The following is a 15,928-nucleotide window of genomic DNA, read 5'->3' on the forward strand; positions in this document are numbered from 1 at the left end:
AAGAGTGAATCACCATGCGCACCTTCCCATTACACACTCCCGGGGTCAGACACTGAGCTGATTTCCCTCCATCCCATCCCATCACAGACTCCCGGGATCAGACACAGCGTTGAGTTGTTCTGAATGTGCTGAGAGAAATCGAGGGAAAACTGCTGTATTAAGTTCGTGAGATACTTCGGAGGTGGTTCGATACGTCTGTGAGCGGCTGGTTTAGTGTGGAAGCTTCGTTTGGAGTTTTTCTGCCAGTTTGGATGGGGTTCGTTGACGGCTGCGAACTGTGTAGCACCCTGCTGTGGCCGTTGGCAACTCGCCAGGAATCCGACTAGCTCGAAAAACCAGAGACAAATGCCGTTGTTCCCCCCTTAACTTCGGGACAACCTCCTTCTAACTTTACCGTCGTGACTCACGTTCGGTGTAGGAGCCGAAGTATCGTTTGAGATGTCTCGACCTCTCATGGCCTGCAAGTTCTGCAGGACTAACGGAGCCTTTCCTGGCGTTGGAATTTCTGGCACTGAGCCAGCAAGGTACTGTCGAGTACAAACTTTTCCCGCCAGTTACTCAACTCGTTCCAGGACTGTATAAGCAGCACCACCATCGTATCATTCTCGATTCGGACACAGAAGTAATATGCCGGACTGGTCTCCAGGGAGCCGCAGGCCTTCGGGGAGTTATGCCAAGGCGGCTGCCTCTCCAGCCTCGGACAACGCCCTGTTTCGGTCGGTGAAAGTGGAACGCGGGGTGCAATGTATTTTGCGTCCTGGAACTACCCTGGAAAAGTGCGCGGAGGCTATGGAGGACTTGTTGGGGAGAGATGGTGTTTTGGCCACTGAGAAAGAGTTCGGGAAGGCGGTGGTTTACCTGAGGAATGATGAGTTGGTGCATCGGGCCCTCAGTAGGGGAATCACGGTGGAGAACATCTTTTTACAGATGGAGCTGGTGACAGTTCCCACACAACGCATCGTCCTTGGTCACGTTAAGCCTTTCATCCCCAACGAGGACCTGCTTCCCGCACTAGCACGCTTGGGGCAAGTACGGTCAGAAATAACTGCCATCAGGCACAAATTCAGGAGCCGCACCCTCCGTACCGTAATCTCTTTCCGGAGACAGGTATTCATGAAGCTGGAAAAGGAGGACGAAGTTGAGGACCAGTTTACTGTCCGGCACGAGGGGGTAGATTATCAGGTGTATTGGCGCTCTGAGCACCCACGGTGCCATGCGTGCGGGGAGGTGGGGCACTTTCGGAGGGACTGTCCTAGCACCCGAAAACCTAGAGAGTCCACCGGGAATCAGTGCCCCAGCTAGCTCTGCCCCGATTCCATTCCTGCTCCGACACCTGTGCCGGCCCCTCGCCCTGTCTCTACCCCTGTCCCTGTTCCTATGTCTGCTCCAGTCTCTGCTCCTACCCCTGTGGTTCAGGCGGGTGATCCTGAGGCTACGTGCAGGGAGGTTCAGGCAACGGACGGGGTGGATCCTGCGCTGGGCAAAAAAGCGAAGAAGAAATCCAAACACTAGAAGAAGTCGGCCCCCGAGACTGTAGAGCTCACGCGCATTTGCCCTGAAGTGGAGCGGGAGGCTCGGGGATGTGCACAGTCGGACGGGGTGATGGAAGCGGAGAGTACCGCTCCATCGGTGAATCCCGCACCTGTGTGGTCCTCCGGCTTGAAGAGGAGAAGGGAATGTTCCCCCAAGAGGGCAGGGAATGTGGATGCGGGGGTGTCCCAGGAAGAGGTGGGAATCTGGGTGGATGTTGGTTCTAACCCCGAATCCCCAGATGTGGCTTCCCAATCTGTCTCAAGTATTTGGCTGAGGGACCAAATTCAACATTTCCAATTCTGTTATTGACGCTAAATGTATATTAACATATTGATCATGACACAAATATATTTATATATTGATTACGACACAGATGTATATTCATCTATTGTAAATTATGTAAAGCGTATGTTCCCATATTGTTACTGACATGTGTTACCGCTCATCCCCTGTTGTTCTGCTCCTAAAACATATTTCAATATTGTCACTGACAGAGAATTGTATAATTTTTGTTCCGTGTGTTATCTGAATGTACTTGCCTGTGATGCTGCCACAAGTCAGTGTTTCTCTGTACCTGTACCTTCCCGTACTTGTGCACTTGGCAATAAATTCAAGAGGACCTGAGAAATCTCAGTGAGATTTGATTAGTGATGATCATAAGACCATCAGACAGAGGAGCAGAATTAGGCCACCCGGCCATCAAGTCTGCCCCACCATTCAACATGGTTAATCCTTTCGTTCTCTTCCTCAACCCCAGTTTCCAGCCTTCTCCCCGTAACCTTTTATGCCATGTCCGATTAATAAGCGATCAACCTCTGCCTTAAATACACCCAACAACCTGTCTTGCGCAGCTGCTCGTGGCAAGAAATTCCCCAAATTCACCACCCTTTGGCTAAAGACATTTTCCGAATCTCTGTTTTGAAAGTTCTCCCCTCTATCCTGAGTCTGTGCCCTTTTGTGCTGGACTCCCCCTCCATGGGAAACATCTACTCTCTCTAGTCCTTTCAGCATTCGACTGGTGTCAAGTCAAGTCAACTTTTATGGTCATTTCGACCATAAATGCTGGTACAGTACACAGGAAAATCGAGACAACACTTTTCAGGACCATGGTGCAACATGAAACAATACAAAAACTACACTGAACTACGTAAAACAACGCAAAAAAAAAAAAAAAAAAAAAAAAAACTACACCAGATTGCAGATCTACCCTGGACTGCATAAAGTGCACAAAACTGTGCAGGCTTTACAATAAATAATGAACAAGACAATAGGCACAGTAGAGGGCAGTACGTTGCTATCAGTTCAGTCAATGAGATCTCCCTCATCTTTCTGAATTTCAGTGAGTACAGACGCTAAGCCATCAAACGTTCATCGTATGATAACCCTTTCATTCCTGGAATCATCCTTGTGAACCTCCTCTGGGCCCTCTCCTCGGCACCTCGGTGGGTCAAATGTAAAGAGACCGTACACTGTCTAATGCAAGACCCTGAACTGTGTTGATGAGCAGAAGGATATTGATTTACAAGTTCGCAGCTCCCTGAATATACCTACAGAGATTGATAAGGTGGTTAAGGATGCGAATGGTATGGTTGCCTTTGTTAGTCGAGGCACTGAATTAAAAAGCCAGGAAGTTACGTTGCAACTTTATAAAACTCTATAGCAGTATGTACAAATAATTCAGTGTCTGTGTATTGTCGCAGTGGCCACAGTCTGAGTGGAACGAGTGAGAGTGGTGATCTTCAGGCTTTAGATTTTTGGGGCTTCAACGAAGAGAGACTTCAGAGAAACAAAGAAAGAAAGAAATAGATAGATAAATAAATAAACAAACAAACAAACAAACAGACAGACAGACAGACAGATAGATAGATAGATAGATAGATAGATAGATAGATAGATAGATAGATAGATAGATAGATAGATAGATAGAAAGTAAATAAAATCTCGAGGTAAGCTACATCTGATCAGTTAGGACAACTGAGAGTCCCGGCAGGATAGTTGAATACTCCTCTTCACCAATGTCAGGAGGCAGGGAGACCTCCAGTGTTCCTGATGACTACAACTGCCAGAGGTGCATCCGGCTGCTGCTTCTAACAAACCGCGTTACGGAGCTGGAACTGGAACTGGATTAACTCCGGATAAATCGGGAGGCTGAGGGGAGGCAGCTAGCACAAACAAAGTGTTAGTTACACCCAAGGTGCAGGACACATGAAACTGGGTGACCATCAGGAAGAGGAAAGGGGTTAACGAGCCAGTGCAGAGTATCCCTGTGGCCAGACCCTTCACCACTTTGGACACTGTTGTGGGGCGGTGATCTAACAGAGAGAAGCCACAGTGGCCGGGTCTGTGGCACTGTGTCTGCCTCTCTGACATGTTATCGGTTATGCAGATTCCTGCATATCAACCACTGATGAAACTAGTCAAACGAGTTCAGAGGGAGATACAAACCTGACCAGAGGGAGGAACCCCGGCATTTCGGGGCGGTTTTGTAACCACGGACTGGATCATGTTCAGAGAGGCGGCTACCTACGACGGACAGATCAACATCGATGAATATGCGAGATCTCTGAAGGGTATTGATGACGTCACCGTTATTAACAATATCTACCTGAGAACAAATCATGGCTAATGGCTGGCAATAGTCAGACAGACAGCCAGACAGACATTATTGATCCCGAGGGAAATTGGGTTTCGTTACAGCCGCACCTACCAAGAGTAGTGAAGATTATAGCAATGTAAATCCATAAATAATTAAATAATAATAATCTTAATAATGCCAAGTGGAAAAATAAGTCCAGGACCAGCCTATTAGCTCAGGATGTCTGAAACTCCGACGGAGGAGTTGTAAAGTTTGATGGCCACAGGCAGGAATGAATTCCTTTGACGCTCAGAGTTGCATATCGGTGGAATGAGTCTCTGGCTAACAGTACATAATAGAATGGATGTGAGATCGGGATTCTGCCGTCATATCGGGGGAATATGGCAGCTCTCAGGTCTTTTCTGCTCAGTTTGATACACGGAACGACGTTCCGGGACCGAATGCACCCCGCCCCCCTCCATGCACCCAAGGAACAGGCACTCCGTCTTGCCTGTTGATATGAACTGGGGTGAAGAGCAATGGCGGCGGCGGGGGCGGGTGAGGGAATGGGGAATGCGGGTCACGATCATATCAACCGGGTCCTTACTGAATAGCTGCTGCTGCGTGTTCATATATTTTTATTCAGATGTCCCCATGAACTATTTCGATTGGTGTCGTTCAGTACAGACAAGGTGGGACAAAGGGCATTTTTCTGTGTGTAATCTTCGATGTTCAGTGGTATGACGAATTAAGTTAGTATTTGCCTTCCTCTTTGTTTATAATGAAGTTTCAAATAGTCGAGCAGAAAAAAATGAATCATGTTACATTCATGTAAATGTATTTACAAATTTCTAATTTACCAACTTAGAAAGGGGCCAACGAATGGCAGGGGGAATTTAACTTGACAAGATAGATAGATAGATAGATAGATAGATAGATAGATAGATAGATAGATAGATAGATAGATAGATAGATAGATAGATAGATAGATAGATAGATAGATAAATAGAATCTCGAGGTAAGCTACATCTGATCAGTTAGGACAACAGAGTGTCCAGGCAGGATAGTTGAATACTCCTCTTCACCAATGTCGGGAGGCAGGGAGACCTCCAGTGTTCCTGATGACTACAACTACCAGAGGTGCATCCGGCTGCTGCTTCTAACAAACCGCGTTACGGAGCTGGAACTGGAACTGGATTAACTCCGGATAAATCGGGAGGCTGAGGGGAGGCAGCTAGGACAAATAAGGTGTTAGTTACACCCAAGGTGCAGGACACAGGAAACTGGGTGACCATCAGGAAGAGGAAAGGGGTTAACGAGCCAGTGCAGAGTGTCCCTGTGGCCAGACCCCTCACCACTTTGGACACTGTTGTGGGGCGGTGATCTAACAGAGAGAAGCCACAGTGGCCGGGTCTGTGGCACTGTGTCTGCCTCTCTGACATGTTATCGGTTATGCAGATTCCTGCATATCAACCACTGATGAAACTAGTCAAACGAGTTCAGAGGGAGATACAAACCTGACCAGAGGGAGGACCCCGGCATTTCGGGGCGGTTTTGTAACCACGGACTGGATCATGTTCAGAGAGGCGGCTACCTACGACGGACAGATCAACATCGATGAATATGCGAGATCTCTGAAGTGTATTGATGACGTCACCGTTATTAACAATATCTACCTGAGAACAAATCATGGCTAATGGCTGGCAATAGTCAGACAGACAGCCAGACAGACATTATTGATCCCGAGGGAAATTGGGTTTCGTTACAGCCGCACCTACCAAGAGTAGTGAAGATTATAGCAATGTAAATCCATAAATAATTAAATAATAATAATCTTAATAATGCCAAGTGGAAAAATAAGTCCAGGACCAGCCTATTAGCTCAGGATGTCTGAAACTCCGACGGAGGAGTTGTAAAGTTTGATGGCCACAGGCAGGAATGAATTCCTTTGACGCTCAGAGTTGCATATCGGTGGAATGAGTCTCTGGCTAACAGTACATAATAGAATGGATGTGAGATCGGGATTCTGCCGTCATATCGGGGGAATATGGCAGCTCTCAGGTCTTTTCTGCTCAGTTTGATACACGGAACGACGTTCCGGGACCGAATGCACCCCGCCCCCCTCCATGCACCCAAGGAACAGGCACTCCGTCTTGCCTGTTGATATGAACTGGGGTGAAGAGCAATGGCGGCGGCGGGGGCGGGTGAGGGAATGGGGAATGCGGGTCACGATCATATCAACCGGGTCCTTACTGAATAGCTGCTGCTGCGTGTTCATATATTTTTATTCAGATGTCCCCATGAACTATTTCGATTGGTGTCGTTCAGTACAGACAAGGTGGGACAAAGGGCATTTTTCTGTGTGTAATCTTCGATGTTCAGTGGTATGACGAATTAAGTTAGTATTTGCCTTCCTCTTTGTTTATAATGAAGTTTCAAATAGTCGAGCAGAAAAAAATGAATCATGTTACATTCATGTAAATGTATTTACAAATTTCTAATTTACCAACTTAGAAAGGGGCCAACGAATGGCAGGGGGAATTTAACTTGACAAGATAGATAGATAGATAGATAGATAGATAGATAGATAGATAGATAGATAGATAGATAGATAGATAGATAGATAGATAGATAGATAGATACTTTATTCATCCCCATGGGGAAATTCAACATTTTTTTCCAATGTCCCATACACTTGTTGTAGCAAAAACTCATTACATATAATACTTAACTCAGTAATAATATGATATGCATCTAAATCACTAACTCAAAAAGCATTAATAATAGCTTTAAAAAAAGTTCTTAAGTCCTGGCAGTTGAATTGTAAAGCCTAATGGCATTGGGGAGTATTGACCTCTTCATCCTGTCTGAGGAGCATTGCATCGACAGTAACCTGTCGCTGAAACTGCTTCTCTGTCTCTGGATGGTGCTATGTAGAGGATGTTCAGGGTTTTCCATAATTGACCGTAGCCTACTCAGCGCCCTTCGCTCAGCTACCGATATTAAACTCTCCAGTACTTTGCCCACGACAGAGCCCGCCTTCCTTACCAGCTTATTAAGACGTGAGGCGTCCTTCTTCTTAATGCTTCCTCCCCAACACGCCACCACAAAGAAGAGGGCGCTCTCAACAACTGACCTATAGAACATCTTCAGCATCTCACTGCAGACATTGAATGACGCCAACCTTCTAAGGAAGTACAGTCGACTCTGTGCCTTCCTGCACAAGGCATCTGTGTTGGCAGTCCAGTCTAGCTTCTCGTCTAACTGTACTCCCAGATACTTGTAGGTCTTAACCTGCTCCACACATTCTCCATTAATGATCACTGGCTCCATATGAGGCCTAGATCTCCTAAAGTCCACCACCATCTCCTTGGTCTTGGTGACATTGAGACGCAGGTAGTTTGAGTTGCACCATATCACAAAGTCCTGTATCAGTTTCCTATACTCCTCCTCCTGTCCATTCCTGACACACCCCACTATGGCCGTGTCATCAGCGAACTTCTGCACATGGCAGGACTCCGAGTTATATTGGAAGTCTGATGTGTACAGGGTGAACAGGACCGGAGAGAGTACGGTTCCCTGTGGCGCTCCTGTGCTGCTGACCACCGTGTCAGACCTACAGTCTCCCAACCGCACATACTGAGGTCTATCTGTCAAGTAGTCCACTATCCAATCCACCATGTGAGAGTCTACTCCCATCTCCGTTAGTTTGTGCTTTAAGATCTTGGGCTGGATGGTGTTAAAGGCACTAGAGAAGTCAAGGAATGTAATCCTCACAGCACAACTGACCCCCATCTAGGTGAGAGAGTTATTTGTGCAGCAAATACGTGATAGCATCCTCCACTCCCACCTTCTCCTTATACGCAAACTGAAGCGGATCCCGGGCGTGCCTGGTTTGTGGCCTCAGATTCTGTATTATCAGCCGCTCCATGGTCTTCATCACGTGCGACGTCAAGGCAACAGGTCTGAAGTCATTCAACTCCTTTGGTTGTGGTTTCTTCGGTACCGGGACAATACAGGATGTTTTCCACTGTCTGGGTACTCTTCTCTGATCTAGACTCATGTTGAAGATACGCTGTAGTGGTTCTCCCAGTTCAGTCGCACAGGCCCTCAGTAATCGTGGGGAAACTCCATCCGGTCCAGCCGCCTTGCTGGTACAGATCTTCCTCAGTTGACCTTCCACCTGTGCAGCCGTAAACCTGGGCGTGGGCCAGGTCTCCTGTGAGTGGCTATTTTCCTGTAAGGGAAGTAAGCCTGGTGTGGAGTTCTGCAGTGAGGGTGAGATTGTGCTGTCGAACCTATTGAAGAAGTTGTTCAGTTGTTTCGCTTTCTCCACATCTCCACTTATGTTTGCCCCCCGCTTTGCACCACATCCGGTGATGATCTTCATCCCATCCCACACCTCCTTCATGCTTTTTTTCTGCAGCTTTTGTTCTAACTTTCTCCTATACTGCTCCTTTGCCCCCCTTATCTGTACTCTGAGTTCCTTCTGAACTCTTTTAAGCTCCAACCGATCACCATCTTTAAAGGCCCTCTTCTTCTGGTTTAGGAGGTCTTTGATGTGACTAGTGATCCAGGGCTTATTATTGGGATAGCAGCGAACAGTTCTAACAGGAACAACGGCATCCACACAAAAATTAATATAGTCCGTTGTGCATTCAGTGACCTCCTCAACGCCCCCACAGAGCCCCCCTTGCAGTACATCCCAGTTAGTAGTACCGAAGCCGTCTCTCAGGGCCTGTTCAGCTTCAGGAGTCCACTTCCTAAAAGAGCGTGTGGTAGTGGGATGCCACATCACAATTGATTTATATCTGGGCTGTAACAAAACCAGGTTGTGATCAGCTTTCCCCAGTGCAGGCAGCGGGGATGCACTATATGCATCCTGTACGTTTGCATACAGCAGGTCAATAGTCCTGTTACCCCTGGTGTAACAATCCACGTACTGGGAGAAAGCAGGTAGTGTCTTGTCCAAAGTCACATGGTTGAAGTCCCTTGTAATTAACACCAGTGCCTCAGGGTGTTGTGTCTGAAGCTTAGCAACGGCGGAGCTGATGACGTCACACGCTACCGTTGCGTCGGCACGATGCTGGGCTTTGTAAAGTTAAGGCAAGGCAATTCTTGCATAGTAAATGGCAGGGTACTGGCGAATTCGTAGAATTGGATGAACCAAACCTGTGGAAGCATATTCGTTGTAACCGGTTATACACGAAGACAAGGCATAGGAAGGATGCCATTAGACTGGAAAGCATACCGGGAACGTTTCATAAGAATGATAGATAGATAGATAGATAGATAGATAGATAGATAGATAGATAGATAGATAGATAGATAGATAGATAGATAGCTAGATAGATAGATAGATAGATAGATAGATAGATACTTTATTCATCCCCATGGGGAAATTCAACATTTTTTCCAATGTCCCATACACTTGTTGTAGCAAAAACTCATTACATACAATACTTAACTCAGTAATAATATGATATGCATCTAAATCACTAACTCAAAAAGCATTAATAATAGCTTTAAAAAAGTTCTTAAGTCCTGGCAGTTGAATTGTAAAGCCTAATGGCATTGGGGAGTATTGACCTCTTCATCCTGTCTGAGGAGCATTGCATCGACAGTAACCTGTCGCTGAAACTGCTTCTTTGTCTCTGGATGGTGCTATGTAGAGGATGTTACCTAGAACACCCGGTTTGAGTTACAAGGCGAGGTTGCGTAAACTGACAGATGTCTCCCTGCTGCACAGGACGCTGAGGGGTGGATTAACGAGGTGTTTTATATCATGAGGGTCTGCAGCAGTGAGAGTGACGAGAAGGACTCTGCAGAGAGCAAAACCACATCAACACAAAGTCTTACAGGTCGGCCTCCCTACCGAATCTCTCAAGGAAATGCGATGCACGCTTCGAGGGATGCAACAGAACTCTTCCCTGCTGAACAGCCGCTCTCTGTAGCAGCAGCAGAGACGAGAACAAATCTGCAGAGAGCCAGTCCCCGTCAACATAACACTTCCCTGCTGAGCAGCCGTTATCTGCAGCAGCGGCAGGGGCGAGAGCAAATCTGCAGAGAGCCAGTCCCCGTCAACATAACACTTCCCAGCTGAGCAGCCGCTATCTGCAGCAGCGGCAGAGACGAGAGCAAATCTGCCGAGAGCCAGTCCCCGTCAACATAACACTTTCCAGCTGAGCCGCCGCTATCTGCAGCAGGGGCAGAGACGAGAGCAAATCTGCGGAGAGCCAGTCCCCGTCGAGATAACGCCTTACAGGTGAGCAGACGCTGTCGGTAGCAGTGGTACCGAACGTGAGATGGATTCCGCAGAGAGCAAACTCACATGAACATGGAGTCTAACAGATTGGCAGCCGCTGTCTGCAGCACCGGTAGACATAGGAACGACTCTGCACGCAGCCAGTCCCCATAAAGCTGCCGGGTCAGTCAAAATCCCAGGCCGACTGCTCAGGCAGTGTGCACACCAGAGTACTGACGTCATCATGGACATCTTCAAAATCTTACAGGCTGCCGTCCCCATATACATCAAATCAGCCGGTATGCTATGTGAGCAAACAAGAACACACACAAAATGTTCGTGGAACACAGCAGGCCAGGCAGCATCGATAAGGAGAAGCACTGTCGACATTTCGGGCCGAGACCCTTCGTCCTGACGTCCACCAGCATTTTGTGTGTTGTTCTCCAGCTTTTTACCTCTTTCCCCAATCAGATCTTCCCTTCTCCAGACAACAACACACACAAAATGCCGGTGGGACACAGCGGGCCAGCCAGCATCAATAAGCAGAAGCACTGTCGACACTTCGGGCCGAGACCCTTCATCCTGACGTCCATTCTCCAGATAACAACACACACAAAATGTCGGTGGAACACAGCGGGCCGGGCAGCATCGATAAGGAGAAGCGCTGTCGACATTTCGGGCCGAGACCCTTCGTCAGTTTGAATTTCCAGCAGCTGCAGATTTCCTCGTGTATGAGACGTCAGCATTCATTTTGTATGGACTACAAAATTAAATGCTGAGGCTTAATATAATCAGACAGCACATCGGGGATAATGAGCAATTTCGATCACCTTATCTAAGGAAGGATGCACGGCCATTGGAAAGGTGCCCGGGAAAGCACACGGCAATTATCCCGAAATTAAAGGGTTAACGTGCGGGAAGCGTTTGATAAATGTTGGGTGATATCACTAAAAATTACAGAATATTGAGAGACTTTGAGAGTGTGGATGTGGTGGAAATAATTCACATAGTGGGGAAAGTCTAGGATCAGACGGCACTGCCTCAGAATACAAGGGCTTCCCTTTAGAAGAAAGATGAGGAGAAATTTCTGCCATCTCAGTGGTGAGTCTGTGGAACCCATTGCTATGGACGGCTGCAGAGGCGGAGTCATTGGCTGTTTATAAAGCTAAAGTTGGTAGTTTCCTGATCAGTCAGGGTGTCAAAGGTTACGGCAGAAGGCAGGAAAATAGGGGTTGAGGGAAATAATAAAGCAGAGCATGCAACAGTAAGCACCCCCCCCCCCCCCGCCACGTTTCAGGAAAAAGCATCAGCGCCCACCACCCACCAAATAAGCAATAGCAAAGTCCCCAAAGAGAGATGTGCCCAAAGGTGAGAGAGCTTTACCGGATATGTACTGGGCCGAACCCACCACAGACTGTAGGAACTCACATTCAAAGGCATTGAATGAAGCCATGCCGAATTTCCGCAAACTCCTAAGAAAACAGAGGCGCCGTCGTGCTTTCTTAACAATTGCACGTGATGGGTCCAGGACAGATCCCTGAAATAGTTGCACCCACAAATTTAAAGTTGCTGACCCTCTCTCGTCCTCCGAAGAGGACTGGCTCATGGACCTCTGGTTTCTCCTTCCTTTTGACTTACTTGCATGGAGTGAGACGTGGGGCAGGGTGGAAGTTGCAGACAAAGCTGATGCAATTGTCAAGCTCAGCACGACTGCAGGAAGCGGCAGCAATGCATTGGTCGACGTAGCGGTGGGAGCGTTGGGGTGCATTACCGGGGAAGGTTTGGTACATGGACTGTTTTACGAAAATGCAGACGTATCTGGGTCCTATGCGAGTTCCATGGATACCCATTGAACTTAGAGTAAGTGGGAGGAGCTGGAGGACAAACTGTTGAGGTGAGGACCGGTTCTGCCAGACGGAGGATGGTGGTGACGAGGGGAATTGTTTTTTTTTTTATATTTTGTGAAATAAGTGGAGAGCTTTAAGGCCCTTTTGATGGGGGGAACTGGACATCCATAGAGAAAATGAGACGGTCACGGCCAGAGAATATTAGTCAGTTGATGGAGAGCACTGAGAAGCCCCAAGGAATTGTTTATGAAAGTGCTTTCAGAAATACTGCAAAGACTAGACACATACTATTATAGGTTGCTTACAACGAAGACGAGGCATTACCTTTTCCCCGAGGGTGGTGTACCCGATTAATCCCCACGCGGAATTGAGACAACCATGTTGCAGGGAGTGACAGACAGAATGGAACCGAATCCGCCAGTTTGGCAAAACGACCGTGACAGGACTCGAACCTGTAATCTTCTGATGACTTCCAATCAAGCACCGAAGTCAGACGCCTTATCCATTAGGCCACACGGTCCTATTGCAGGAGAAATGTCAGGGGGGAAATGGGGAACTTGCTGACTGCTGCAAGTAGTTTCCCACGTGTAGACTGATTTCCCAACCGAGCTAAAAAGTACTGGCAGGCAGTGTTTTCATCCCAGGTGAACATTCAGCCATTGTTTTCAATATCTCTACATTCATTCTGGCTTTGGGCTCTTCATTTAAATTCAATTATCTCTTTCTGTCACACAGAAAGGAATTCTCAAAAGCACACGTCACTGACTTTAGCGGCGGCGTTATTACTCTGGGATTGGAATCCCAATTAGGATTGCATAAGCAGGGCCAGGAGTGAGTGGGACGATCAGGGTCGATGCCATTCATTTGACAATTTCTGGGGAGCGGTTGTCAATGGTACCCAGCACAAAAAAGTCTACCAGCCAGAAGGGGAACGGAAGAGGAAGGGAGAAACGGAGAGAGATGGAGAGATACAGGGGTGGTGGGAGGGGGGGAGTGAGAGAGAGAGAGATGAGAGAGAGAGGAGAGAGAGACGAGAGAGAGAGAAGAGAGAGAGAGAGAGAGAGAGAGAGAGAGAGAGAGAGAGAGAGAGAGAGAGAGGCAGACAGACAGACAGAGATGACCTCGGATGAGTTAGGGAAACGAAATCGCAGGTTAGCTCTCTGGGGTTTACAGAAGATCCCGTTTGAGTTGGTCTGTCGGTCTGTCATTCTCCAGCTATCCCTTCCCCATTGATGTATCTCCCTCTCCGTGTAGGTGGAGGTGTCTGAAAGCTACTGCCTGGTCTCTACAAGATAGGCGATAGTCCGCCACATTAAAACAGCAACCCCTTTGCTTGCTGTTCGATGGTACATTGAGAGTGTGAAGGTGGAAAGTGCGTTCGGAGAGAATCAAATTCGACGAGGAGTAAGTGATGTAACGTAGAGCCGGATAATGTCTCGTCGGCAGGTAGAGATGAAAACGTCCGGGAGGCAGAGAATTAGATCGGGTTGTCCAAGAATTAGAGGAGGATTCGAGACAGGAGAAGTGATTATCAGTGCGGGGTTGAAAATTCGTTCAGAAAAGGTAGGGTCGGAAACGGAGGTCAATGTGAAGTACATATCACCTCCCAAACATCAGCTCGTCCCGAAAGTTTGAGAAGCTTCAACGCGTTGTGTATGTAAGTTTTTGTAGAAGTACATCACAGACGCGACACATAACATTATATGTTGCGTATAATGAAGACGTGATATTTCGCTCCGTTTCCCAGCAGGGCGGAGTAATCTGGTTAATCCCCGTGCGTGCAGTTGTTTCACATGAGGCAAATGTGCTGCAGAGAGTGGGTGACAGAATGGAACCAAAACAGTCAGGTTGGTAAAACGACCGTGATCGGACTCGAACCTGCAATCTTCTGATGACTTCGAATTCAGACGCTTACCCCATTAGGCCACACGATCGTCTTCAGCAAGAAATGCGAAACGTGCGAATTGCCGTCAGGCATTTCCGCGCGATGACTCATCTGCTGACCGATCTAAACGTAATTTTAAAACGCAGTGTTTTCATCCCAGATGAACATTCGACTACGGTTGTTAATATCACTAAATTTTGCAACTTTCGTTTAAATGTAATATTCTGTTTCACTGTTTCTCTTACCAAAAAAAGCCATCCGTAAAGACGCACGCCACAGACTTTTGAGGCGGTCTTATATTCTGGGATTGGAATAAACGAAAATGGTCCAATAAAATGAATTCGTCATTGATAGAGAGGCGTGCTATCTTCTTCTATATTTCAGCCAGCACTTGCAGACGCCAGAACCGACCGGCCTGCGTTTGTGTCGGTGAAGGTTAGGACATTGGGATCTGCTGCCTCAGGCAGTGCTGGGTGCGCTTCAGTGTTTCTCTAGTTTAGTAGCTATCGGATTCTTACAATTGCCAATACACGAAAAGCCGTTTATTTTGGAGCCGGATGAGAATTAACTATAATATCCGTTTTCTTGAAGTCAGACAACATGATAAATAAGCCACTAGACGTATATTTACTTCGATACAGTGCTATCTCACCGTACAGCTCGAAACACGCTGTTTCTCAGAGTTACAGAGCACTGAATCGATCAATCTGGCATAGCACGGCGGTAGCGGCTGAAATGCCAGTAATAGCTAGTTCTGTTTTTGCTGTGGTTAGCATCTATCTCCGTAAGCCTTCCTTCCCCATGTCCATGAATTCCAATAAGCATTACAGGCAAACTAAATAGAGGTGGAATCTGAAAACAAATGTGTAGAACATAAGCGGAGATTTTACGTGCTGTGAAGAAGTTCATAACTTTGGAACAGAAGAGATAGAAGAACAGACGATGTGGCCTACAGGTTAAGGCGATGGACTGCTAATCCATTGTGCTCTGCGCGCGTGGGTTCGAATCCCACCCTCGTCGCGACCTCTGTATCTGAGGAGCCATCGGTTGGAAAACATCCAGATCTACAGTGTTTACCAGATAGTTTGTTTTGTGAGTCATGAAAAATAATGTTCACAATTAGAAGTTGTCTCCAAATTTGCCCATAAAACAATAGCATTAGGAAAGGAATTAGACCGTTGAGACCATCGGGAATGGCTGATACATTATCCCTCTCAACCCCAATCTCCTACCTTCTCCTCGTCACACGTGACCCTCTTACTGATTATGGAACTGTCAATCACCTCTTTTAATACATCGATTGACGGCCTCCACGGCTATCTGTGGCAATAAATTCCACAAATTCCTAGCCATTTGGCTACTGAAGTCCTTCCTTATCTCTGTTCTAAATGGGCGTCCTTATATTCTGGGGTTGCTTCCTCTCTTCTTATACTTCTCCACGACCAGCAGCATCCTCTCTATGTCCACTATACCCAGGCCTTTCAATAATCGACAAGTTTCAATGGCATCAGCGCGTAATTCTTCGAAACTACAGAGAGTACAAACTCATTAAACGCTCTTCATATTTCACCTTGAAATTCCCGGGATCATTCTCGCGAACGTCCTCTGGACCGCTTCCAATGCCAACATATTCGCTTTTGCATCAGGGAGCCAAACTGTTCACTATATTCCAACTGCGGTCTGACCAATGCCTTATAAAGATTCAGAATTACATCCTTCCTCCAAGGAGGAATACATTGGATGAGTGTAAATTGCATTGAGCGATGGGCGGAATTAAGCTGAAAGTCATCACTGTTGTTGAAATGGGCACTCGGGAGGCAGTCACGCACGGAGTTAAGATGGCC

At 47.1% G+C, this 15,928-nt stretch overlaps 2 non-coding genes across 2 annotated transcripts; one reads left to right on the forward strand and one right to left on the reverse strand.

The window, feature by feature from the left end:
- Positions 1–12,630: 12,630 nt before the first annotated feature.
- On the reverse strand, positions 12,631–12,719 carry trnar-ucg (transfer RNA arginine (anticodon UCG)). Its single transcript is given in 2 exon segments — positions 12,631–12,666; positions 12,683–12,719. It is a non-coding gene; the product is annotated as a tRNA-Arg (tRNA).
- A 2,303-nt stretch (positions 12,720–15,022) lies between these two features.
- On the forward strand, positions 15,023–15,104 carry trnas-gcu (transfer RNA serine (anticodon GCU)). The gene has a single exon. It is a non-coding gene; the product is annotated as a tRNA-Ser (tRNA).
- The last annotated feature ends 824 nt before the right edge of the window (positions 15,105–15,928 follow it).

The sequence above is a fragment of the Hemitrygon akajei genome, unplaced genomic scaffold (assembly GCF_048418815.1).
Source record: "Hemitrygon akajei unplaced genomic scaffold, sHemAka1.3 Scf000050, whole genome shotgun sequence".
Classification (NCBI taxonomy): Eukaryota; Metazoa; Chordata; class Chondrichthyes; order Myliobatiformes; family Dasyatidae; genus Hemitrygon; species Hemitrygon akajei.